The following is a 24060-nucleotide window of genomic DNA, read 5'->3' as shown; positions in this document are numbered from 1 at the left end:
TGTGACTTGAGACTGCTGAGGCATACTCAGCAGCCTACAGAAAAGGAGGTGCCCTGAATTTAACTCCCATCCATTTTAACTACAGATTCCTTTTAGAATCAAAGTACAACTCTGAGCATCAGAAAAATAAGTGAACTCGGCGGGATATCAGCTGAGGCTCAGCAAAAAGAGGAGGAGAATGCACAGAGCAGAGACAATAGTGGGCCTTGCAATGTAAGCCTCACCCCAAGCCCCTGCTAGAGTAGTCGCTAATCTGGCCTTCTAATGTAAGGAGTTTACAAGAATAAAGAATTAGAAACAAAAATTTGAAGTTTTACACTTCTTTTGATCACTAGGTAGATGTACACTATCTTACTATACATAGGAGTAGATTTTCAAAGGGGTATGTGTGTAAGATACGCGCGTACCCCCCGAAAACCTACCCCAAACCCCCCCTGCGTGTGCCGAGCCTATTTTGCATAGGCTCGGCGGCGCACGCAAGCCCCGGGACGCGCGTATGTCCCGGGGCTTGCAAAAAGGGGCGGTCGGGGGCGTGACCAGGGGGCGCGGTTAGGGATCAGGGGCATGTCCGGGGCGTGTGGGTGGTCCGGGGGCGTGGCCGAGTGCCCCGACACAGCGGCCTGTGTCAGGGCCTGCTGCGCCGGTGCGCGTAAGTTACTACTGCCCAGAGGCAGTAGTAACTTCTCCGATAAAGGTAGGGGGGTCTAGATAGGGCCGGGGGGGGGGGGGGGGGTTAGAGGTAGGGGAAGGAAGGGAAGGTGCGGGGGGGGGGGGGGTAGAAAGAAAGTTCCCTCCGAGGCCGCTCCAATTTCAGAGCGGCCTCGGAGGGAACGGGCAGCGCGCGCAGGGCTCGGTGCTCGCAAGTTGCACAATTGTGCACCCCCTTGCGCGCTTACCCCGGATTTTATAAGATACGTGCGGCTACGCGTGTATCTTATAAAATCCAGCGTACTTTTGTTCGCGCCTGGTGCACGAACAAAAGTATGCACGCGCGCGATTGTTTTTAAAATCTACCTCATAGGGAGAAAACACTCAAACTGGTAGTGTTAAATTAAATAACTTCTTTATCAGGTTTTTTTTTTGTTTTTTTTTAAGGTTCCTATATAACATTTTAGAAACAACCCAACCAGTCCAACAGAATCAACAACATATGACAGATAAGTATAAATGCAAAATTCACTTTCTCAGTCCTTTAACTTATGTATTTTTTATTTTTTTACAGGTACCAGATCCACGATCTCTTGATGGAAGATTCAATGAAAACATCAGGTAAGTCAATTTTTCTTGTTCCATCTCTATTTCATTTCTTTCTTTCCTTTCATAAATTTATCAGTCTTTATGCATAGCCTCCAATCTCTTTCCGGTCCTTCCTCCTTTCCCTTTTCCTACAAAAATGTTTTATTGTCTTTGTTTTAGTGAGCTCTCCAATTGAACAACAGTGGGGCCCTTTCTTTCAGATTCTGCTTCTTCTTCTCTTCAGAGATTCAAATTTTCTCCACTGCAGGTCTTCCTCGGACCCCTACTGCCTATCTTTAAAAACTAATTTAAAAAAGCTATCTATTCTAACTTTTCACTTAAACCCTATGTAACTAATACAAATAAATGAATAATTATAAGCTCTCTATCTATACCCTTAAAGAGACAGTCTCTAAAAAAAATGTAAATAAATTATAGGGGGTCTTTATGCATCAGCATAGTTTACTTGTGCACTTATGTTGAACCTCTTTAGAGGGCAATAATTCAAAGCTTTAGTTATAGGCACTTAGGTAACAAGTATACCCCTCGGGTAGAGCTCAGAACTGGCCAATTTTTAACCTGTGCCTCAGCTTCTACAATATTTCTCCAATCTTGGGAAATTCCCTTTCAGTTAATACAGGATTCTCGGACTCCTAAAGGGCTCCTTTAAACTCAGGCGGAAACAGCAGCTTAACAGTGGCTCTGTCTTCCTATCAGCCATACATCACCCAGTATAAAGGGTTTAAAAATCAATCGGCTTCAGAGAGGAAGTTTTGTTACATTAACTAGTCCACTGTCAATTTAAAGCTAACAAACTTCAATAACCCCCTTTTTTTTTTTTTTTTTAAGAGTCCCTACCACATTCATGTGCTAGAGCCAAACTCCCGCGGGGCTCTCTAAGTTAACTAGGACACACACTCACAAACTCGTACCCCCACGCTCTCAGACTGTCAAATAAACCTACAAAAATGCCTTTTAGAGAAAGGATCTTCACATACACGCCCTATCTCTCTCAAGGCTGCCCACCCACTATTTAACTGTCCCACTTAGAATTCTGACAGCAGCCTCCCCGAGCTCAGCGAGCTCGTGACAGCCACCAACAGACTCTCCACTCAAAGAGCCACATGCATCATGCGCACACACCTAAACATGCCCCTTTTTTTTCCCTTACCTGTTTTTAGAAGTTTTCTTCTTTAATTTCTTTTCCTCTCCCCTGCACCAACCTTCCAGCCTGAGATCCAGGGAGTAAAAAAACATTTTTTTTTAAACCATAAGGATTACAGCAAGGGTTGTGATAATCACAGCGGGTTAATTTTTTTTTTCCCCCAGTGTGGCAACTCGCCCCCAGGTTGGCCACCAGATGTCTCTGTCCCTGTATTGAACTTTATTATCATGAGCCTTCCATCCCAGATCAGTCTCTCACAGCTAGAGGGCTGCATTTGGATGCCTTAACACATTTTAGCCCAGCAATTTTAGGACACTTTGGGATCAGTTTGAGGAAGCTTTGGAACAGAAAGGATGTTTAAATTTTACATTCTGGTGAGGCTTTCCAGCTTCACCCAGAAGGAGTGTCAGTTAGAAGTGATACCTCGCTGTGCACTCCCTGCCAGAGGGTCCTTCTTACAGGAAAGATAGTGTTAGGATTCTGCCATTCCGCGGACAGGCTCCTCACTCATAAGATGCCTGCCCAACATCGTAGGATCCCTTCCTTCATGGCCTAGCGCCACCGCTGCTGCCGCTCCTGCTCCGTCACGGCTGGAGCTGTCGCATGGGGTCCTCTCTTCGAGTGGCAGGGAAGCCGCCTCAGCTGCTGCTTGTTTCCCTGCGGCAGGGGTGCCATTGTCACTGCCTGCTATCTTCTTTATGGCAGGAAGCCGCTTTCTTTCGGGCCTCCCACGCGGTAGGGACGCCACTGATATTCCTCTGCCTTCCAGCTTCCTCAAAGGCACAAGTGCGTGCCTCTTCACTCTTCTTAAAAGGCTAGCGGTGGGAAAAGCCCTGTGGCCCTGAGCAGTGATGTCATCAGTTTTCGCCAGACCAGCCCTATAAAAGGGCCCAGCCTCAGTTCCTCAGGGCCTTCGGATTCGATCTTCACAGCGCCTGTGGTCTTCTTCCTGATCCAGGTCCTCCTTGGTCTTCCTGTGCCTTGATGGATGTTTGTTCCATGTTCTTTGTGTTCCTGAACTTCATCACCTTGATGTTCCTGGTCTCGTCCCACGTCGGAGCTCCTTCGTCGCTTGTTTCATGGTCTTGATGTTCCAGATGTCCAGTTCTCCTGATGTCTTGATGTCCAGATGTTCTGTGTCTAGTTGTCCTGATGTTCTGTGTCCTGACTCCGTCCATCTCATTTTCAGCTCTTCGTCCAGTTCCCGGGTCCCTCGTCTGTTCACCTTTCCTGGCGTGCCACCGTCGTGGTCCGTGACCAGTCCATAGGGGCCTGTGTAGGGGCACAAGGCCTGTGTTCATATTTGCAGCACAAGCCTCCGGAAGACTCCTGTTTTTAATGCCTGCTTCTGAATCCTGAGTCTTGAATCCTAAGTCTTGAATCCTGTCCCGGTCTTCAGAATTTGCACTCACCCAGTACTTTCTCCTGAATCCTCACCTAAGACCTCTTAGCAACCTGAATCCTTGTCTGAGTCCTCCGAGCATCCTGAGTCCTTGTCTGAGTCCTCCGAGTATCCAAGTCTACGTCTGAGTCCTCCAAGTATCCTGAGTCTTTGTCTGAGTCTTCTTGTCCCTGTCTCCATCTGGCCTCATGCACTCGTCGTTCCCAGGCGGCGGGTCCGGAGGGTCTGTCGAGTGGCCAGGGGGCTGCTCTCAGGACCAGCATTGCGTTACTGGGTCTCATTGGTGTGTGTAGGTCCAGTGGAGGGCTGAGCCTGCCTTGTTCCTGTTCTGGATATTCCTCGCCTCGTCTTCAGTACAGCCTTGCTCCTGTTCTGCCCGTGCTTGTACCTGCTCACCTCTCGCGGTGTGTCTTGGGGCTCCTCCCTGAGCCGCGCCGTGATCCAAGGGCTTACATCTTCCCTTGAAATAGGCCCATGCCTCTGTGCTTCTAACAGATAGATTTTTATGCCAGATACTATCTTGGAGCAAGAGGGCTCTCATCCAGGGGACTGAAGACCTGTTAGTTCATGCAAAACCCTAGGTGGCCAAGCACCAGTGACAGTGATGTCTGAAGGTATATCCAGTATTTGGATCCCCCCCTCCCCACAGGGATTGCACTGCTGAGGTAGCCTGATCCCACTTGACATTTCCCCATGAGAAGTCCTCAGTAACAACAAGTAAGAATGAAGGATCAAGATCAGGAGACCCCAGTTGGATTTCCACTTATGGGATCAGGTCAGGCTGGGTATCCAGGAAGGAGATGAAGTAAGGTAGGACTTTTTTTTCTGTGAAGTTGGTGACTCCCTCCAATAGGATTCCCTATTAGACACTGGGTGAGCTTTGTACGCTTAAATCATCATGGGAGCTCTACCCAGATGCTTGAAATAAAGGACACCTACCTACAGAGAAATATACACATGTACAAGCAGTCAGATGTAACTTCAACATTGTGGACTAATGGACTTTAATTTAATTATTACAGTATCCGTAAACATTTAAAGGTAGATTTTAAAACAAGCGCACGTGCATCCCTGTGCACGCGGTTCCCAGCACACGCACATGGACAGGATCATTTTAGTGTAAAACAATTTTTATTAATCATGAACACTTAACTAGACATAAACGTCCGAGATGCGGATTTTCTGCAACATCCCGGAACCCAATGAGAACATTATGGCAATATAAAAGAAACCCCTCCCCCCCCCTCCCTGTCAGGTCACCAACAAAAGTCTGTATCAATCGTTCACTGAGCGTCCACAGCAGATGGGCTTCTTACACTCCAGACAACAGTTAATCATTCAGTATCAAACTTCTGGCACGGTGAGACAACGCCTGTAGGTACACCTCCCAGATTCGTAGGAATTGACGTCGCCTTGATGGGGATGACTTTGACGCCAAATTGTCCATTTCCATCATGCGATGAAGATGAAGTCTCCACGCCCAAAAGGACGGAGGGGACGGCTCTCGCCATTGCAGTAAAATCACTTTTCTCCCCACTGCCCCCGCCTTTTTTAAAAACACCCGTAAACCCATCCCTCTAACCAGTGGGCGAGGAATGCAATCAAACAAAAGCATATAAGGAGAAAGGGGGAGATGGAGATTTAACAGTCCCCGCAAATATCCCACAATCTTCCCCCAGTACCGTTGTATAAGTGGACAGGCCCAGAAAGCATGTGACATGGTGCCTATGGAAACATTACAGCGTGGGCAGAACGCCGATGTGGTCAATTGGGCATGAAAGGCAATTTGCGGAGATATAAAGGCCCGCCTCAGAAATTTAAGTTGCATTTCCCGAAAGTACATATTACCCGTGAGGCTGGATGAGGTCCTTATACACGCCGCAAAAACTCCTACAGGCACGGTAAAGACCCCGTCCCGATTCCACCGTTCCACGGACGCCAGGTAAGAGTCCCGCTCAAGACCACGGAGGAGGCCTGCATAATATCCCGCCAAGGAAGGAGGGCGCTGGCTACCAAGCTGGAAAAATTTAACCAAGGCCTGAAAGTGTGATAGTACCTTAGTCGCGTGGGGTAACGATGAGATATAATGTCGTAATTGCAAATAACCGAACGCATGCCCATTAGTTAGACCATACATATTTTGCAGTTCAGCAAAGGAAAATAAAGTCCCCGTATCATCAAACACATGACCCAACTGGGTTATGCCCTTCCGTCCCCATTCTCGAAAACATCTAGTTTGAGATCCCGGAGAAAACGCGAGGTTGCCCACAATGGGCAACAGAAAGGCAAAGAGTGTCGGCCACCCCAACTGGCGGGTCAGGAATTGCCACGCCTTCCGTATAGGCAGTATCAATGGATCACGTAAAAGTACGCTGGGGAGATCTCGCCCTGGGCTGAGAAGAACAAATTTAAGATCCAAGGGGGCTACCAGCGTGCATTCTGCCAAGTTATTAACAAAGACCGAGTCCCCCAATATCCAATCCCGGGCCACCCTCAGGTTCGCTGCAATGTTATAGCGTTGGAGGTCTGGTACCCCCATACCACCGGCCCCCCACTTCAATTTTAACCACCTTAAGGGAATCCTAGCTTTCTTACCCCCCCACAGGAAACCGCCTAGCACCCGGTCTAAAACACCAAGATCTCGCCGCTTGAGAGACAGTGGAAAATTTTGCAACAAGTACAGCCATTTTGGCAGAAGGATCAATTTGAACAGATTGACCCGTCCCCCCAGCGACAAAGGGAGATTCCGCCATATAACAAGCTTATCCTGAGTGTGTTTAAGTAAGCCCAGAACATTGCGAGCATAAATATCCTCCAGATCTGTGGATAGAAAAATCCCCAGATATTTAATGCACTCGCTCGCCCACTGCAGAGGGAAGGGACCCCCCCCAATGGTCCCGCAAGGAACCCGGGAAGGCCAAGGCCTCTGATTTGTCCCAATTGATTCTAAGACCGGAAAAGGCACCAAACTCCGTGACTAAATCCAGAAGAATAGGTAATGACCGTTGCGGGGCCATTAGGAACAATAAAATATCATCGGCAAAGGCGGCATATTTAAAAATCTCCCGTTGCTGCCCAGAATGGAACAGGACACCACGTATGGAGGGTGTAGCCTGTATAGCCAATAATAAGGGTTCTAGGGTAAGCAGAAACAGCAATGGGGACAAAGGACATCCTTGTCTCGTTCCACGCAAAACGGAAAAGGGCGCCGAGCACTCTCCATTAACCAAAACCGAGGCAATCGGCTCACTATACAGTAATTGAATACCCTGGTAGAAAAACCCGCCGAATCCCATGGAACTCAACACCTGAAACATATATCCCCACTCCACTCTGTCGAAGGCCTTTTCCGCATCTAGGCTTGCCAACAAGAACGGAGTCTCTGTCCGCTGACAAAGCGTCATCGCAGCCGCCACTCGCCGGACATTAGTGAGCGCATACCGTTGCTTGACAAACCCTACTTGACCGGGCTGAATCAACTGTGGTAAAAGGCCCCCCAGCCGTGCGGCCAATATCTTAGCTAATAACTTATGATCGACATTTAACAAGGAAATGGGTCTATAAGAGGCCGGCAGCACCGGATCCCGCCCTGGTTTTGGAATCAGCGTCACATGTGCTATATTCTCATGAGTGGGAAAAGCTCCCCTTTCTATCAAGGTATTGAAAACCATGGGGAGAAGCTCCACCAGAGGCTCCACCAAACACTTGTAGAACTCCGAACTGTACCCATCCGGGCCCGGAGCACTCAATTTCCTGGCCCCCTGAATAGCTACTCTTACTTCTTCCCCGGTTATGGGTTCATTCAACAAACGACATTGCGCCACTGTTATCGACGGCAAAGTCAGCCTCTCACAGAAGGCCTCCCATCTCTCGGCATTCCACCCCCCAGACTGATAGAGAGAGGCATAATAGTCCTGAAAGGACTTCAAAATGGCTAAGGTAGGGTTCACCACTCGACCTCCCGTCGATTTGATCACCGGAATGTGCCGTGAACCCCTGGCTGACCTAACCAGGTTAGCTAACATTTTCCCTGATTTATTCCCATGACGGTACAACTGAAATTTATAATACTGGACACTCTTCTTAGCCCGTTGATGTAGAAAGGAATTGATTGCTGTTTGCAGTGAGATAAAAGCCGCACGGTGAATTGGAGAATGCGAACTAATCAGGTTCCTTTTAGCTGTTAGTAATTGGCCACTGAGGAGCACAAGTCGTTTGTCTAGGAATTTCCTCCAGTGGGCCAAATAAGAAATGATATCCCCTCTCAGCACCGCCTTAGCTGTATGCCAAAGTAAAATGGGATCCCCACTATGCTGGGCGTTTAATGTGGCAAAGTCCCTCCACCGCTCCCGCACGAACTCCTGAAAAGCTGCATCCTCCGCTAAGAAATACGGGTATCGCCAGTGTTTCCGTGGGCGATTGGAATAAGCCCCTGTTAATTCCAGCCAAATCGGTGAATGATCCGAGATAACAATATCTCCAATCTCAGCAGCCGCAACCTGGGAAAAATAGTGCGCACTGATCAAAAAATAATCAAGGCGAGACTGAGTATCATGCGCCCGAGAAAGATGCGTAAAATCCTTTTCAAAGGGGTGTAAAACCCGCCAGGAATCCACTAAATGCAACGCCGACTCCAAGAGACTAATCCCCCGGCTCACAGCTCCCGAGGTGGCCGCTGTGGAAGATCTATCCCATTCAGGGTTTTTCAGGCCATTAAAGTCCCCTCCCACTACTACCACCTGAGTAATGAATGGTAACAATAGGTCATGTAATTCCTGAAAGAAGGGGGCCTGCCGAGTATTGGGGGCATAAATGCAACACAAAACCATAGGGACCTGATGGAGCTCCGCCACTATAATAATGTACCGTCCCTGGGGATCCTTAATTTCTGAAAGAACTGTAAGGGGTAGATTTTTCCTGATTAAAATGGCCACACCTGCAGCCTTAGAACTACCAGGCGCGAAATGTACCTCCCCCACCCAACTTTGCCGAAGTTTGAGATGTTCGACCTCCGTCAAATGCGTCTCCTGCAGGAAAGCTATGTCTGCATTCTTTCTCCGCAAAGCTTGCAGAATCTTAGAGCGCTTAATGGGGGAATTTATCCCACAGACATTCCAAGAGACGATCGACGTGCCAGTACTGCTCATTTATCTGTGCCCACCATGTTTGATGTCCTAGGTAATGAGATTTCAGAAAAGGGGATGGCCGTCCCAGCCTAAACCACCCCCCAGAAATGTGAATTCCCCCTGCCCGTGAACCAAAAACATACAGGTGACCCAACCGCTTCCCCCCCCATCCGCCCCCCCCCAGCCAGTCCCCCCATCCGCCCCCCACCCAGCCAGTCCTCCCCTGTATCCCCCAACCACCCCGTAATCAACCCCCGATCCAGACTAACTCCCCCCCTTTTACGAGATCACTAGAGACACACAGACTCCAACCCTCCCCACCCAACCCCCGTTGTCCCCATCAGCCCACCAAACTTACAGAGCATCAACAATATTAATTCAAACAAGGGTGGACCCCATAGAACAGCATAGGGCACCTGAGTATAAATGTTAGAAGGCAAACAAAACAATACAAACATACAGCAAAACCAAAACCGCACTCTATAGAGCATACAGCATTACATCCCCCCTTCTGGTGTCACTTGTAAACCCCAAAGTCCAGCGTCACACACCAGCTCCCCCCTCCAGTGACCAAGTCCAGGACCTCCAACATCCAGAAAGTACTAGTCCTTAGCCCGTTCCACTCAAGTCATAACCTGATACCCCCATTTAGCCCGAGTCAAGGTATCTCACCAGCCCGACTGACAGCATGCATCAGGCCTGGGATCCGGCACCCGCCGCGCCTGTATCCAACGATGCTATATAGGCTCACAGCTCCGCCACCTCCGAAAACCATCTCGGACCTCCCGGAGTAGAGACCCTTACTTTGGCCGGATATATGATTACTGCCCGCTGCCCCAGGTTATAAAGCTGAGCACAGCAAGGTGAAAGCAAACGACGCTGGGCAGACAGGGCTGCAGAAAATCCTGAAAGATAAGAATTTTTTGCCCTTCAAACAGCAGAGACTTCCCGCCACGTACCGCTTGCAGAATTTCCGCCTTGTGCGCAAAATTAAGGATTTTGATGATGACGACCCTCGGCCTGTCCTGCTGCGCTCGCTTCTGGCCCAGCCGATGGGCCCTTTCAATGCGGAGCAGGCCGCGCGTCACCGGGAGGGAGATTTCTTTTGCGAACCAGGCCTCAAGAATTTTCGGGAGGTCCCGATCCTCGATCGATTCCGGGAGCCCTACCAACCGAAGATTGGACCGACGGGACCTGTTCTCCAGGTCCTCCAATCTCGCCGTGTGTTGCGCAATCGCCGTCTGCATCTTTGCCAGCTCAGACCTCGTGGTCAGGACGCCATCTTCCGTGCCCGAAACTCGCTGTTCCAACTCTGTGAAGCGAGCTTCATATCCAGCCAGAGAAGTCGTGAGCTCAGAGAGTTGATTGGAGATTTTCTTGAATTCTGGCTCCAGCGCCGCGACCACCGCGGCCCTAACATCCGCCCAGTTCCAGGGCACTGGTGAGTCCTCCATTCCGGTGTCTTCCGCCGCCATAAGCTCCGTAGGCCTGGTTTTCTCCTTTTCTCTTTCTTTGTCTTTCTTTGCGGTCCTGGTTGACATTCTCACCTCCAAATGCGTCCTAATAGCTCAGTTATCAAGCGGATACATACGCGGCCGTAAATGCTGGTTTTGGTTACCCTAGATGGGGTTGGATGATTCGGTTCGGAGTCCGCAGGAGAAAACTACATCCGTTCCCCTGCAGAGCGTCACGTGATCTCCGGACAGGATCATTTTATAACATGCGCGCATGCTATAAAATGCGACATCCACATGCACATGCGTGCCGGATTTTAACATCTGCGCGCACATGTGCAGTCGGCCTGTGACTCGTGTGCGCAGGGAGGGAGAAATTTCAAAAGTATGCGTGGCGACGCGATTGGGCCTTTGCCCAGTTCCCTCCCAGTCCGCTTCAATTAAGGAGTGGACTGGGAGGGAACTTTCCTAACTCTAACCCTATCCTTCCTCCCTCTTCTCTTCTCCTCTCCTCCCCGACCCCTAAACCTACCCTAGCTTTCCCCATTTTTTAAAATTTTAATACTTACTGCTCCTCTCAATCAGAAGTATCTTCTGCGTGCTGGCCAGCTGCTAGCATGTGCTTTTCCAGGACAGGGCCTAATGGTCACTGTCCCGGCTGGCCCCTGCCCCTCCCCACCCAGACTCTGCTCCCACCCCCGCCCCATTTTGTTGGCCCAGCACTTCTGCGCGTGGCCGGGCCCGTTCTAAAATGTGCAAGGCGCGTGCAAGGCCTGACTGCGCATGTAACCTCCTTTTTTTTTTACACGCGTGGGTCTTTTAAAATCAGGCCTTTAACACCCAGTGCCTTGTCCTGCCTGGTTTGTCCCAGCATCTCACACCCTGGGGTGCAGCAGCTAACAGCATACAGAGAGAGAGACACATACACACACACACACACACCACTGACTGGGCCAGAAGCGAGAGCTTCCCCACACAAAAAGAATGCACTCTTGGGAGAAATAGAGTAAAGCCATTGGAGAAAGTCATGTATAGGAGGAGTGCTAGCTGGAGCAGGCCCCCAAAATAAATAACTTTGTGTGCCCTTGTAATTAAGACTGCCACTAAGGGTTGCACCAGTGTAAAAAGCATCCAAGTCTTTGAAAATTTACCTCATTATCCATTTACAGTACCTGAATGTAACTTGCCTTGAGCTACAATAAAAAAGTGTGAGCTATATATGCTAAATAAATAATAAACGCATAATGAACTTAAGAAATTTATGCATTGAGATTCTTATCTTGAAACTTAGTTGCTTTAATCCATGCATTAAACCAGGAACCCACTACTCCATTTCTATCAGCATTAATCTTGAAACCAGACAGGGCCCCAGAGTTACCCACCGGATAATTCCCGAAATAATTTCATGTGGGTTTGTAACAATTAACAGCATGTTGGCAAAAAGGGCCAGCTCTAAATGCTCTCTAGCCACATTCATTTCTTCAAAAGAACACAAATTCCTGGGACTTACTGCCAACAGCACTAATGCCAATGCAAATAACTTAGGAGAGATTGGACAGCCCTGTCTGGTACCTTATGGAAGTTCAAATACATGCAATCTAATATCACTGGTTAGAGTGACTGTTCTTGGATTATTATACGATGCCTTGATACAATGTAGAACATTTCCTGTGAAACCAAATATGGTTAAAACATTAAACATATAGTTCCATGAAAACCATATTGAATACATGTATGCTCTGTTCTCTAATGATCTTCAAAAGGCGGCTGCAACCTCTAGGGACTGGAGAATGCCAGAGATTACACAGTCTTTTAAAACGTTATGTTTAATCAGCAGTGCAGCAACACTGTGGAGCCATAATCAACATAACTGGCTATATTGGGCAGCTACATTTACTACACAGGGGAGAGAAATGTCATCGCCCTTGATTTGTTTATGGAGCAAATTTGCCAATATTTGTGTAATTCAGTTCAAAAAAGCTGATTTATTCATCCATCTTTACTGGCACAGATTAGAGAACAGTGATAGCTGGGCATCTGCTAGTACAAAGCTTTGATATGGGATCTGAAGATGCAGAGAAAGGCAGTAGAAAGGCAATTTGGCACATGTTAACAATGAGCAGAATGGAATTTTAATAGTGGTGGTAGTGTAGATTGAAAAGATAAAGGAATGACATTGTAAAAATCAATGGTTATGGATAAAATATATATATTATTTTCATTAATGATGAAAGAGAAGTGCTTGATACACTTCTGTCATGTTCCTGCTGACAGCTATCACTGAAGGTATATGGCTCAGTATGAAAATGAGTCTCTGACACCAGCAGCAAAAATGTGTTGTGCTGCAGGTATTGCGCTGCGATGGGAGAGAGCACCAGGGGGCGCTCTCCAGTGCAGGACGAGAGTTGTGTTCCCTTGTGGAGAGACAGTCCTTGTCTGATAACTGGAGAACCGGGGGCCTCCACCGGCCTGCCCACCTCTGTGAGGCCACCAACACAATGGTGGTCTCTGAGTGGTCCTCCCACCACTCCAAGACCTTTCGGACCTGCCGCTGGGTATCAACAAGAAGCGGCAGGCTGGACAGAGGTCAAGGACAGATGGAGACATCAAGCATAGGTCGAAGACTCTGGCGTTGAGGGAGACGAAGACTCAGGCGTTGAGGAAGACGAAGACTCATGCAAGGCAAGGCACGATAAGGCAAGGCAAGACATGTCATGGCAAGGCAAGCCAAGGTTAAAATCAAGTAGTTAAAAGTTTGAAACCTCCAGGCAAGCAATGTCCCTTCGGTGCCCTACACAGCCCAGCCGGGCTGATCGTGGACCACACAAGAAGGCATCAGAACCACGGAAATCCAAGGACAGGACGGAACGGACAGGCAGGTAAAGTCCCTAAGGTGCCCTACACAGCCCAGCCGGACTGCTCGCAGACCACACTGAAGGACGGGCCTGCCCAGGGAAGGAAGACACCAGGCTTTAGGACATGAAGGCAAGGCAGATATCGAACATCAGGAACAAGGCAGGTCTGACGAGGTATGAGAAGACTCCTTGGCGCCGTCAGATGGAAAGACCCACCAGCGCCCTACACACCCCAGCAGGGGTGGTCGCGGACCACTGGGACACTACGCACCCTACACAGCCCAGCCGGGCTGGTTGAGGACCACGAGGGACGGATCAGAGAGGAGCTGAGGACATCTGAACAATGGACGAAGACATCAGGCCTGGAACGGAACATCAAGACGTAGAAGATAGGGCTGGAATGGAACATCATGATACCGAAGACATCAGGGCTAGAAATGGAACATAGAGACGAAGACAAGAGACCAGGAACAATGACGACGAGGGATCTCAAGACGAATAACAGGAATGCTAGCAGGAGCGGAAAGCAGGAGTCCTGGAGAGAACAAGATCCTTGTGAAGGTGGCAATGGAATGACGATGGAGCCCTTTTGTAGGGCAGAAGAGGCGGATCCAATATGATGACATCAGGTGGGACCAGGAGGGCATCTCCCTCACTGGCCCTTTAAATCCCAAAAGAAGGCATGGGCCTGCCTCTAGTAAGGCAGGAAGAGAAAGTCTGCAGGACCCTGGGCAGCGGCCCTGCAGACGCTGAAGCAGGGAGGAGCCAGAGCTGGGTCATGCAGGCCCTGACATGGGAGGCAGCTCTCCTGCCGCCCAAGGAGGAACGAGAGCGGCTCCCTGCCGCAGAGGACACCGGGGACTAAACTTCATCTGCCATTTGGATGCCCAATTTTCCAGTCTCACTAGGTCCTCCTACAATTTATCACAATCTGCTTGTGATTTAACTACTCTGAATAATTTTGTATCATCTGCAAATTTGATTACCTCACTATTTGTATTCCTTTCCAGATCATTTATAAATATAATGAAAAGCATGGGTCCCAGTACAGATCCCTGAGGCACTCCACTGCCCACCCCCCTCCACTGAGAAAATTGTCCATTAATCCTACTCTGTTTCCTGTCTTTTAACCAGTTTGTAATCCACGAAAGGACATCGCCACCTATCCCATGATTTTTTACTTTTCTTAGAAGACTCTCATGAGGAACTTTGTCAAATGCCTTCTGAAACTCCAAATACACTACAGCTACCAATTCACCTTTATCTACATTGTTTATTAACCCCTTCAAAAAAGTGAAGAAGATTTGTGAGGCAAGACTTGCCTTGGGTAAAGCCATGCTGACTTTGTTACATTAAACCATGTCATTTTATATGTTTTGTGATTTTGAACTTTAGAACATGTTCCACTATTTTTCCTGGCACTGAAGTCAGGCTAACTGGTCTGTAGTTTCCTGGATCACCTCTGGAGCCCTTTTTAAATATTGGGGTTACATTAGCAACCCTCCAGTTTTCAGGTACAATGGATGATTTTAATGATAGGTTACAAATTTTTACTATTAGGTCTGAAATTTCATTTTTGAGTTCCTTCAGAACCCTGGGGTGTGTACCATTCGGTCCATGTGATTTACTACTCTTCAGTTTGTCAGTCAGGCCTACCACATCTTCTAGGTTCACCTTGATTTGGTTCAGTTCATCTGAATCATTACCCATGAAAACCTTCTCCGGAACGGGTATCTCCCCAACATCCTCTTCAGTAAACACCAAAGCAAAGAAATTGTTTAATCTTTCCTTGATGGCCTTATCTTCTCTAAATGCCCCTTTAAGCCTTCGATCATCTAACGGTCCTACTGACTCCCTCACAGTCTTTCTGCTTTGGATATATTTTAAAAAGTTTTTACTGTGAGTTTTTGCCTCTACGGCCAACTTCTTTTAAAATTCTCTCTTAACTTGTCTTATCAATATCTTACATTTAACTTGCCAATGCTTATGCATTATCCTATTTTCTTTTGTTGGATCATTCTTCCAATTTTTGAATGAAGATCTTTTGCCTAAAATAGTTTCTTTCACCTCACCTTTTAACCATGCTGTAATCGTTTTGCCTTCCTTCCACTTTTCTTAATGTGTGGAATACATCTGGACTGTGCTTCTAGGATGGTATTTTTTAACAATGTCCATGTCTCTTGCACACTTTTTACCATTGTAGCTGCTCCTTTCAGTTTTTTTCAAACTATTTTTCTCATTTTATCAAAGTTTCCCTTTTGAAAGTTTAGCACTAGAGCCATGGATTTGCTTACTGTCCCCCATCCAGTCATTAATTCAAATTAGATCATATTATGATCACTACTGCTAAGCAGCCCCACCACCATTAGCTCTCTCACCAAATCCTGTGCTCCACTGAGAATTAGATCTAAAATTGCTCCCTCTCTCATTGGTTCCTGAACCAATTGCTCCATAAAACGGTCATTTATTCCATCCAGGAACTTTATCTCTCTAGCATGTCCTGATGTTACATTTACCCAGTCAATATTGGGGTAATTGAAATCTTATCAAAAAGGAGTCCCCAGTTAACCACCGCAACCAAAATCAAAAAATACCAAGGTGGAAAACAAAACAATTTACCATGTATAATAGCTTAAAAAGGTGTCAGCAAGCCTGACGTTGTGTGACTTTTTCAAAGACACCAACCGGTCTATTATATGCAAAAGTAAAATTCTTTAAGAGTCTGCTTTCACAAAAGGGCTATTATATGCAAAAGTAAAATTCTTTAAGAGTCTGCTTTCACAAATGGAGGACTAATTTTAAAGAAAAAGTAAAAACATTAACAAAAAAAGTTTTTGAGAAAACATTAAAATTTAAAGAAGGTGAATTATTGAAAAGACCGGTTGGTGTCTTTGAAAAAGTCACACAACGTCAGGCTTGCTGACACCTTCTTAAGCTATTATACATGGTAAATTGTTTTGTTTTCCACCTTGGTATTTTTTGATTTTGGTAATTGAAATTTCCCATTATTACTGCACTGCACTATCAATTTGGTTAGCTTCCCTAATTTCTCTTAGCATGTTACTGTCCGTCTCATCATCTTGACCAGGTGGAATATAGTATATTCCTATCACTATAGTCTTCCCCAACACAAAAGGGATTTCTACCCATAAAGATTCTATTGTGCATTTAGTCTCATGCAGGATCTTTATTCTGTTGGACTCTATGCCATCCCGGACATAAAGCGACACCCCACCTCCCAGATGCTCCTCTCTGTCATTGCGATATAATTTGTACCCCGGTATAGCAATGTCCCATTGGTTATCCTCCTTACCATGTCTCTGAGATGCCAGTTAAGCCTATGTCATCATTCACTGCCATATATTCCAATTCTCCCATCTTACTTCTTAGACTTCTGGCATTAGCATACAAATATTTCAAAGTGTGTTTTTTGTTTGTATTTTCATTCTGCTTTTTAATTGATAGGGATAAATTGGAATCTTTTAGCTCAGGTGAGTTTTTAATTACAGGCACTTGGACTACTTCTCTTATTATTGGAACCTCACTGTTGGGATGCCCTAATTCTACTGCGTCATTAGTATCCTTTGAAGATACCTCCCTCCGAACCATGCATTGCTGAGCGACTGTCAGTTTGTTCTAGTCAAAAAGCTGCTCTATCTCTTTTTAAAGGTTAGCGCCAGCAGCCTGGTTCCCTCTGGTTAAGATGGAGCCCATTCCTTCGGAAAAGACTCCCCCTTCCCCAAAAGGTTTCCCATTTCCTTACAAAACTGAATCCCTCTTCCTTGCACCATCGTCTCATCCACACATTGAGATTCTGGAGCTCTACCTGCCTCTGGGGACCTGCGCGTGGAACAGGGAGCATTTCAGAGAATGGTTTGGTTTCCAGATCTCCATCCCAAATTTCCTATGTCATTGGTGCCCACATGTACCATGACAGCCGGCTCCTCCCCAGCACTGTTGAAAATCCTATCTAGGTGACGCGGGAGGTCCGCCACCTTCGCACCAGGTAGGCATGTTACCAGGCGATCCTCATGCCCACCAGTCACCCAGCTGTCTACATTCCTAATAATTGAATCACCGGCTATGATGGTCGACCTAACCCTTCCCTCCTGGGCAGTAACCCTGGGAGACACATCCTCGGTGTGAGAGGACAATCCACCTCCTGGAGAGCAGGTCCTTGCTACAGGATCCTTTCCTGCTGCACTAGGTTGATGCTCTCCAATCATGAGACCTTCTTCCTTCAAGGCTGCACCAAGGCTGCCAGTCTGAAGTTGGGATTTGACTACTATGTCCCTGAATGTCTCATCTACATACCTGTCTGCCTCAGCTCCTCCAGATCTTCCACTCTAGCCTCCAGAGATTGGACTCATTCTCTGAACGACAGGAGCTCTTTGCATTGGATGCACACGTACAACTTCTCACTGGCCGCTTTGTGCGGCTTTGCTTTCAAGCTGCATTTCACTTTGTTTCCATAAAACTGTTGAGAATGTTCCCTTCATGCACGTTCAACAAGGTTCATATTATCGGCCTCTTTAGCCTTTGCCTTATGACATTTGGTCCATTATCTTAATTTTGTTTTAATTTGTGTTTTAATTTATGTTACTTTATTACAGACCTGTCTATTGTCAGTGATTAATACATCACCGATTTGGTATATATCCCTTCTGCTGTCAGCCACAATTTTGGTCTTTTTTTTTTTTAACTTATTTTTTAATATCCTTCTATTTGTTCCTTATTGTAGATTTGTTCCTCCCAGTGCAGCTTGATGTGAAACACGGTCCATGTCAAGGGAAAGAGGAATGTTATTTGACTTAAACAAATGCTTTCATTCATTTTGGAACTTGCTTGCCATGATTAATCATTAATTGATTTGGATTGTTGCTATTTGAATTGACACATTAAACTTTCAAATCTTCAGATGAACCCACTTTTGTTCTCATTAATATATTTGGTGTGCTTTGCTTTGTTTTTCCACATCCACTGTGGTAAATAAATGTGTATGACATTTTCCTCCCGGAACTTGTCCAAACCCAGCTATAATAGATATCTTGACCATATAATTGTGCATTGAATGAGAAATACTTTCTCCAATATACTTTAAATCTGCTACTTGTTGATTTCATGGCGTGTCCCCTAGATTTAGTACTATTGAAAAGGTAAATAACTGTCCTTTGTTTACCCATTCCACTTCACTCATGGTTTTTAAAACTTTTATCATATCCCTCTGAGTTGTCTCTTTTCCAAGCTCTACAGCCCTATTTTAGCCTTTCTTCATAAAGGGAGCTGTTCTATCTCCTTTATCTCTTCTCTGTACCTTTTCTAGTTCCTCTATATCTTTTTTGAGATGTGGAAACCAGAATTGCACATAATACTCAAGGCTAATCACATCATGGACCAATACAGAGGCATTATGATATTCTCTGTTTTATTCTTCATTCCTTTCCAAATGTTTCCTAACATTCAATTTGCTTTTGTGTCCGCTGCTGCCCACTGAATTGAGGATTCCAACACAGAGGTTTATTTTCAAATGGTTGTCCGGCTAAGGAGGTCATTTACTAAAGGTTCTCTCCCATTCTGTATCTATTGGGGAAATGCTTAGAAAATGACTCCTTAAGTTTGGGACTTAGCCAGACAAATCTGGGGTTTTAAACATTCCCCCCCCCCTGCTGACTGAGTAAGTTTCACTTGGGTAATTCATTGTCAGGCTGAAACTTACCCGGAAAAAAGAAAGAGGTATTCTGGGAACAGGGCTGAAACTTAGCCATATAGAGCTGATATTCAGCACTGCTGTAATAAGTTTATCTGGGTAAGTCTGGTCATGATCCAGAGCAAGTCTAAAATTATCTGTCTCTGTTCAAATATAGCTGGTTAAGCCACAAAAAAAAAAAAAAAAAGAACAGTTAAGCAGGTCTGATTACTCAGCCGTTACAATAACTTGTGAATAAAAGACACGCTCGTACCTCCTGCCCTTCCCCCCAATAAGACGCCACACCGAATGATGGGTATAAATAGGCCGCAGTTTATTGTGCCCCACTAAACCCGAGCCCTTACAAAATTGAGTTCAACCCTTCCTTTACTTTATCTCGTAGGCCCCACCCCCTATTCCTCCACCACCTTGCTCCCTAATGGTGAAGTCAGAATACCCTCCCCCAATGTCCTTACTCCGCCTCTTACCAGCGAGAGTAATTTATGCCAAAAACCAATCTCCTACGTTCACCGGCCCCCCGGTGTAGCGGCCCCCCCCTTTGCCACACCAGGCTTGCCCCCCTTCTCATTATGCCAACCCTTTACAATATCCGCTTGGGCTCGGGTTTTTCCGCTAACTGCGACATTCACGTACTCAAATTAACCCAACCAACAATTATTAACATCTACAATGCCCAACAACAAGGGCGGGAGGGTGGGAAAAACGTGACCTGTCCCTTTGGCCTCTCCCAGGCTAATGTGTTGCAAACCTTAACTGCTCTTCTCTCACCCCTATCCTGACTCCCCATTGGCCCCCCACTATCACTCTCTATGCCTATTGGCTACTACTGTTTATCTCTCCCCTCATTGCCCCTCCCATCTTCTCGCTGCTTCTATCCAAGTTATCTGCGCTGCGCAAGACTCGCTTTCGCAGCTTTCTTTAATTTTAAGAAATGTTGGCACCAAACGCTTGATCCCTTCAGCCCCCCAAATAATGAAGCCGTAGACTGCATCATAGTGGCCCAAGGCCACCCTCCATGCAAGATATGTGTGACTGAACCCCCCGAGTCCATCACTGTATCCTTAGTTCCATTTCCCTTTTCTTAAACACCTTGAGCTATCCATCCCTTCCTGCAATCCTCCCACCTAGGAGAGCTGGGATATGTCCTTTATAACCAGATATTTTGCAGATTTAGGTATGGCTAGAGACAGTGCAGAGCAGACATCAGAGAGTCAAGATGTGGATTTTTGTCTCTCCCTGGTTGAGGCCTCCCTGCCTCACCAGTTTCCCCCCCCCCTTTTTTTTTTTTTTGGGAGGGAGGGGAGGGGGGTTTAATGTGCACAATCTGCCAGTGGATTCTAGGTAATTAGTTTCAGTAAGGAAAGCTTGTGGCCTGAATCCTTTTGGAACTTGCATTCCTTGACTGAAGACCATTGAGCCCATTTACCCCCTCAATATGGCAAACACCTGTGACGGGCATGGCTGAGGGAGGTGCAAGAAGGCTGGAAGAACTCTCCAGAGAAGGGACTGTGTTTCACTCTGTTCCTTTGATGAAGGTCGCCCTTGCTGGTTAGATTCAGAGTGCAGAGGCTGAAGACCAGTGAGCCCATTCTCCCCATGAATGTCGCAAGCACCTGTGACAGCAAAAGTTCAGTCTAGGAAGGTTTTGCAGAAGAAAGTATAGCTCTTTTGTTGTGAAGAGGTTTATTCTCGGCCACCCCTCTTCGCTGGGAACTTGGCTGGATCAGCAGGTTCCCACTCTCAGACTTTTCTATTCGAAGAGTCACCTATGCAGCAAAACTAAAAGGAATCAAGTAAGAACCAGGAGACCCCTCTGAATCTCCACAAGTAGGGGACTGGGATACAGGGCTGGGTGCTCAGGAAGACGCTGGGAGAAGGGGACCCCTGACTTAAGAATGCTGGAAAAGTTGCTGGGAGAGCTTTGAGTGCACACTTTACCCCACCATGGGAAGCTCGATGAGTTTGCTGAAGGAAATGACACCAACTCAGATAGAGGCACCCTAACACTAATGGAAACAGCATATAACCGCACACTCATTTCAAGATGGACTTCAATTTTCTTTAAATCAATCAGAAAAACATTATTTAACATCCAATTCCTGATCCTGTCTGTTGTTTCTCAGATTTTCCCTCCTGGGGATGCCTCGGCTAACCCAAGTTCACAGACCACTGTCTGGGCCATTGACGAGAGTCTCCCCGATAAAAAGAATCCCCCCAGGGATCAGGAGTCGGCACAGGTTATAAATTACATGTGTATCCCCCAAAAGGGGTTAAATATGAAAATTAAACAGCTGGCTCTGGACCACCTCCAGGCCTTCACTTCGCTGTCCAGCCCCACTTGGATCATCCTTAAGGTCCCAAGGCCAGGTTGGAGGATGGGGTTAGGGGGTGAGGGCAGCAGGAGACTTCTCCTGCAGAATATTCAGTTATCCAGGTCACTGTACCCAGATAACTTTGCTCCTTGCCAGACTACTGAATATGGCCCTCATCTTGTCCACAATGATTCTAATATCCTTTTCCTAGTGATTCTTAATACAAAACCCAGTATTGTCTGTCTATAGTATGGGTTATTTTTCTCTATGTGCATCACTTTGCATTTGTCCACATTAAATTTCGTCTGCAGTTTAGATGCCCAGTCTCCCAGTCTGGCAATGTCCTTCTGTAGTTCCTTAAGGTCTGCTCATGTTTTCAGACCTTTGAATAATTTTATGTCATCTACAAATCTGTACACCTCATTCATTGCTCTCTTTTCCAGATCATTTATATAAATGTTAAACAGCACTGATCTCAGTGCAGATCCCCGGGTCACTCCACTATTTACAATAACTCTCTCCATTGGGAAAACCTGACCATTTAGTCCAACTCTCTGCTTCATATCTTTTAACAGTTGCCAATCCATAGTAGTACATTACCTCTTATCCTGTGACATTTTAATTTCCTGAGGAGTCCCTCATGAGAGACCAAATCAAATGTCTTTTGAAAATCCAGATTCAGTATACTGACCAAAAAGTACAGAGAAAGTAACTTGTTAAGTTATTTTTTCCTCAAGGGTATGCAGTTACATTTTTCATTTTGTAAACACTTGGGAAAACATTTCATCATAGCTGTCCAGTCTACTTTCAAGTGTACAGTAGGGTCAGCAGTTGATTCAGGTCAACCTGAGGCTGATTCAATCCTGGTCTCACCCAACTGCGTGCCTGCAGGAGTAGCTCTGCTTGCTAAGAAAAGCCGGACTGCATCTCCATGTTAAACAATGGAAATAAACAGGACTGGGTCTTTGGAAACTTCAGTGTAGAGTGGTACTGTTGAAAATGCTAAGCTCAAAGGCATAAGGCCTATAAGGTGACATGCTTCAATAGTAATATTGATGCTTATTTCCCAGTATAATGTAAATGTATACTCATAGTTAATTCCTAATGGTTTTAGGGTTCTATAGGAAGTGCTTCATCAGGTGGGGTAGTAGACTATGAGTGGAAACACTCAAGTGAAAGTGTGACCAAGCGCTTTCTGTGGCAGCACTGTTAGCTGGGGCCAGTACCAGAAATAATTATGAATATCTCCCAAGTTGCGCTTCCAACTGTTTTGACTTTTATTTATGTAAATATATACAGTGCTGCTCCACAGGCACAACTGAGTATACACAGGTTTAGGATTTTTTCTGTGCTGAGCAAGTGGGCGAAATCTCAGCGTTTCATTCCACAGATCAAATATTTCCTGAAAACCAGACCTGTTTGCAGCCCTTGAGGATTGACATCCTGACCGCCTAGTCAGTTAAAGGTGGATTTTAAAAGCTTGGACGTGCGCTGAAATCGGGAGATGGGTGTGCATCTAGCACATGCACGTGTCCACCCGATTTTGTAAAGCGGGCGGATGTGCACACAAGTGCCGAAGTGTGCACATCTCGCATCAGAGGAAAAAGGGGTGTGGTGTGGTGTGAGGTGGGTAGGGCCTGGGCATCCTGTGCTGGGGCCAAGAGATCGCTGCGTGCACAAGCCTAAGGTTAGAAGCATAAATAGTGTGCCTAGGCTATTTTATAATGTGTGTGCGTATGTGTGTGCATGTTATAAAAGTGCTGTGTCTCTGGGTATGTGCCGATGCACATGCATATATGTGCTCCTGTGTGCCCATTTGAAAGTTATCCTCCTCATATCTTATCCACAATAAAATTGTGTAAGCTAAATTTGTCCTACTATGCCTTCACTTTGTGGGAATTTATCTCATGCATATGCATTTCTACTATCCTGAAAATCTGACTGAGAGAGAGACACCAAGACAGATTTAGAAAGCCCGCGTTTGTCTCAGTAGTTCTGTAAGGTGTCTTCTTGAATGATGATCCACTAGATGGCAGTAGGCATTAAAGGATTAAAAGCTGATGCAGAGTGAGCAGTAGGTACCTCTCTACATTTGGCAACTTTTCATGGGGGTGTAAATCTGACTGCTTAGCACAATAATAAACCTTTTTTTTTCTAGGGGTGCCTGTTAACAAAAATCACCTCAAATTATGTACGTTCCTATGGCCTGGCAAACTTAGATATAAAAAATATACAAAAAGAACATTTGTCATTAATCTGTGACCAATATTCTTTTTCTGAAAATAAAATAACTTTTAAAACTTTTTTGTGTACCTGCTCATGAGACTCTTGTACTGCTTCTCGTCATTTATTTTCTATTTCTGTTCTGACTTCCTTCTTGGTAATTGTCTAGTGAAATGGAGTTTCCCTTGACTGCTTTTTCATTCATACTAATCTGGTAGGAGAAAGCAGATAAGAATCAATTGACCCATCCATTCTGCCCAACTATATCTGTCTATAATGCTCTAGCTATGGATATATCTCAGCTCTCAGCCTGACTGCGTGTAGGATATTGCTCATCCAAGTCAGTTTTGTTGTCTTTTTTTCTTTGGTCTTCTATTAATTTGGATAAATGAGCATACAAGTTTCCATTGTAAATGACTTAGTAACGATGATAGGTGGACTAAGACCAATTGTCCATTCAGTCTGCTCAGTTGAGATTCCTTCTCTGGCTTTTTACCACACTGGGTAGATAAATGTACAAAATCCCATATGTAAACCAACACCAGCTCCCCACAATCATGTCTTCCAGTACACCTCTCAG

This window comes from Rhinatrema bivittatum, chromosome 1, assembly GCF_901001135.1.
Source record: "Rhinatrema bivittatum chromosome 1, aRhiBiv1.1, whole genome shotgun sequence".
Classification (NCBI taxonomy): domain Eukaryota; kingdom Metazoa; phylum Chordata; class Amphibia; order Gymnophiona; family Rhinatrematidae; genus Rhinatrema; species Rhinatrema bivittatum.
The sequence above is the reverse complement of the archived record's forward strand: the minus strand, read 5'-3'. Positions refer to the sequence as shown.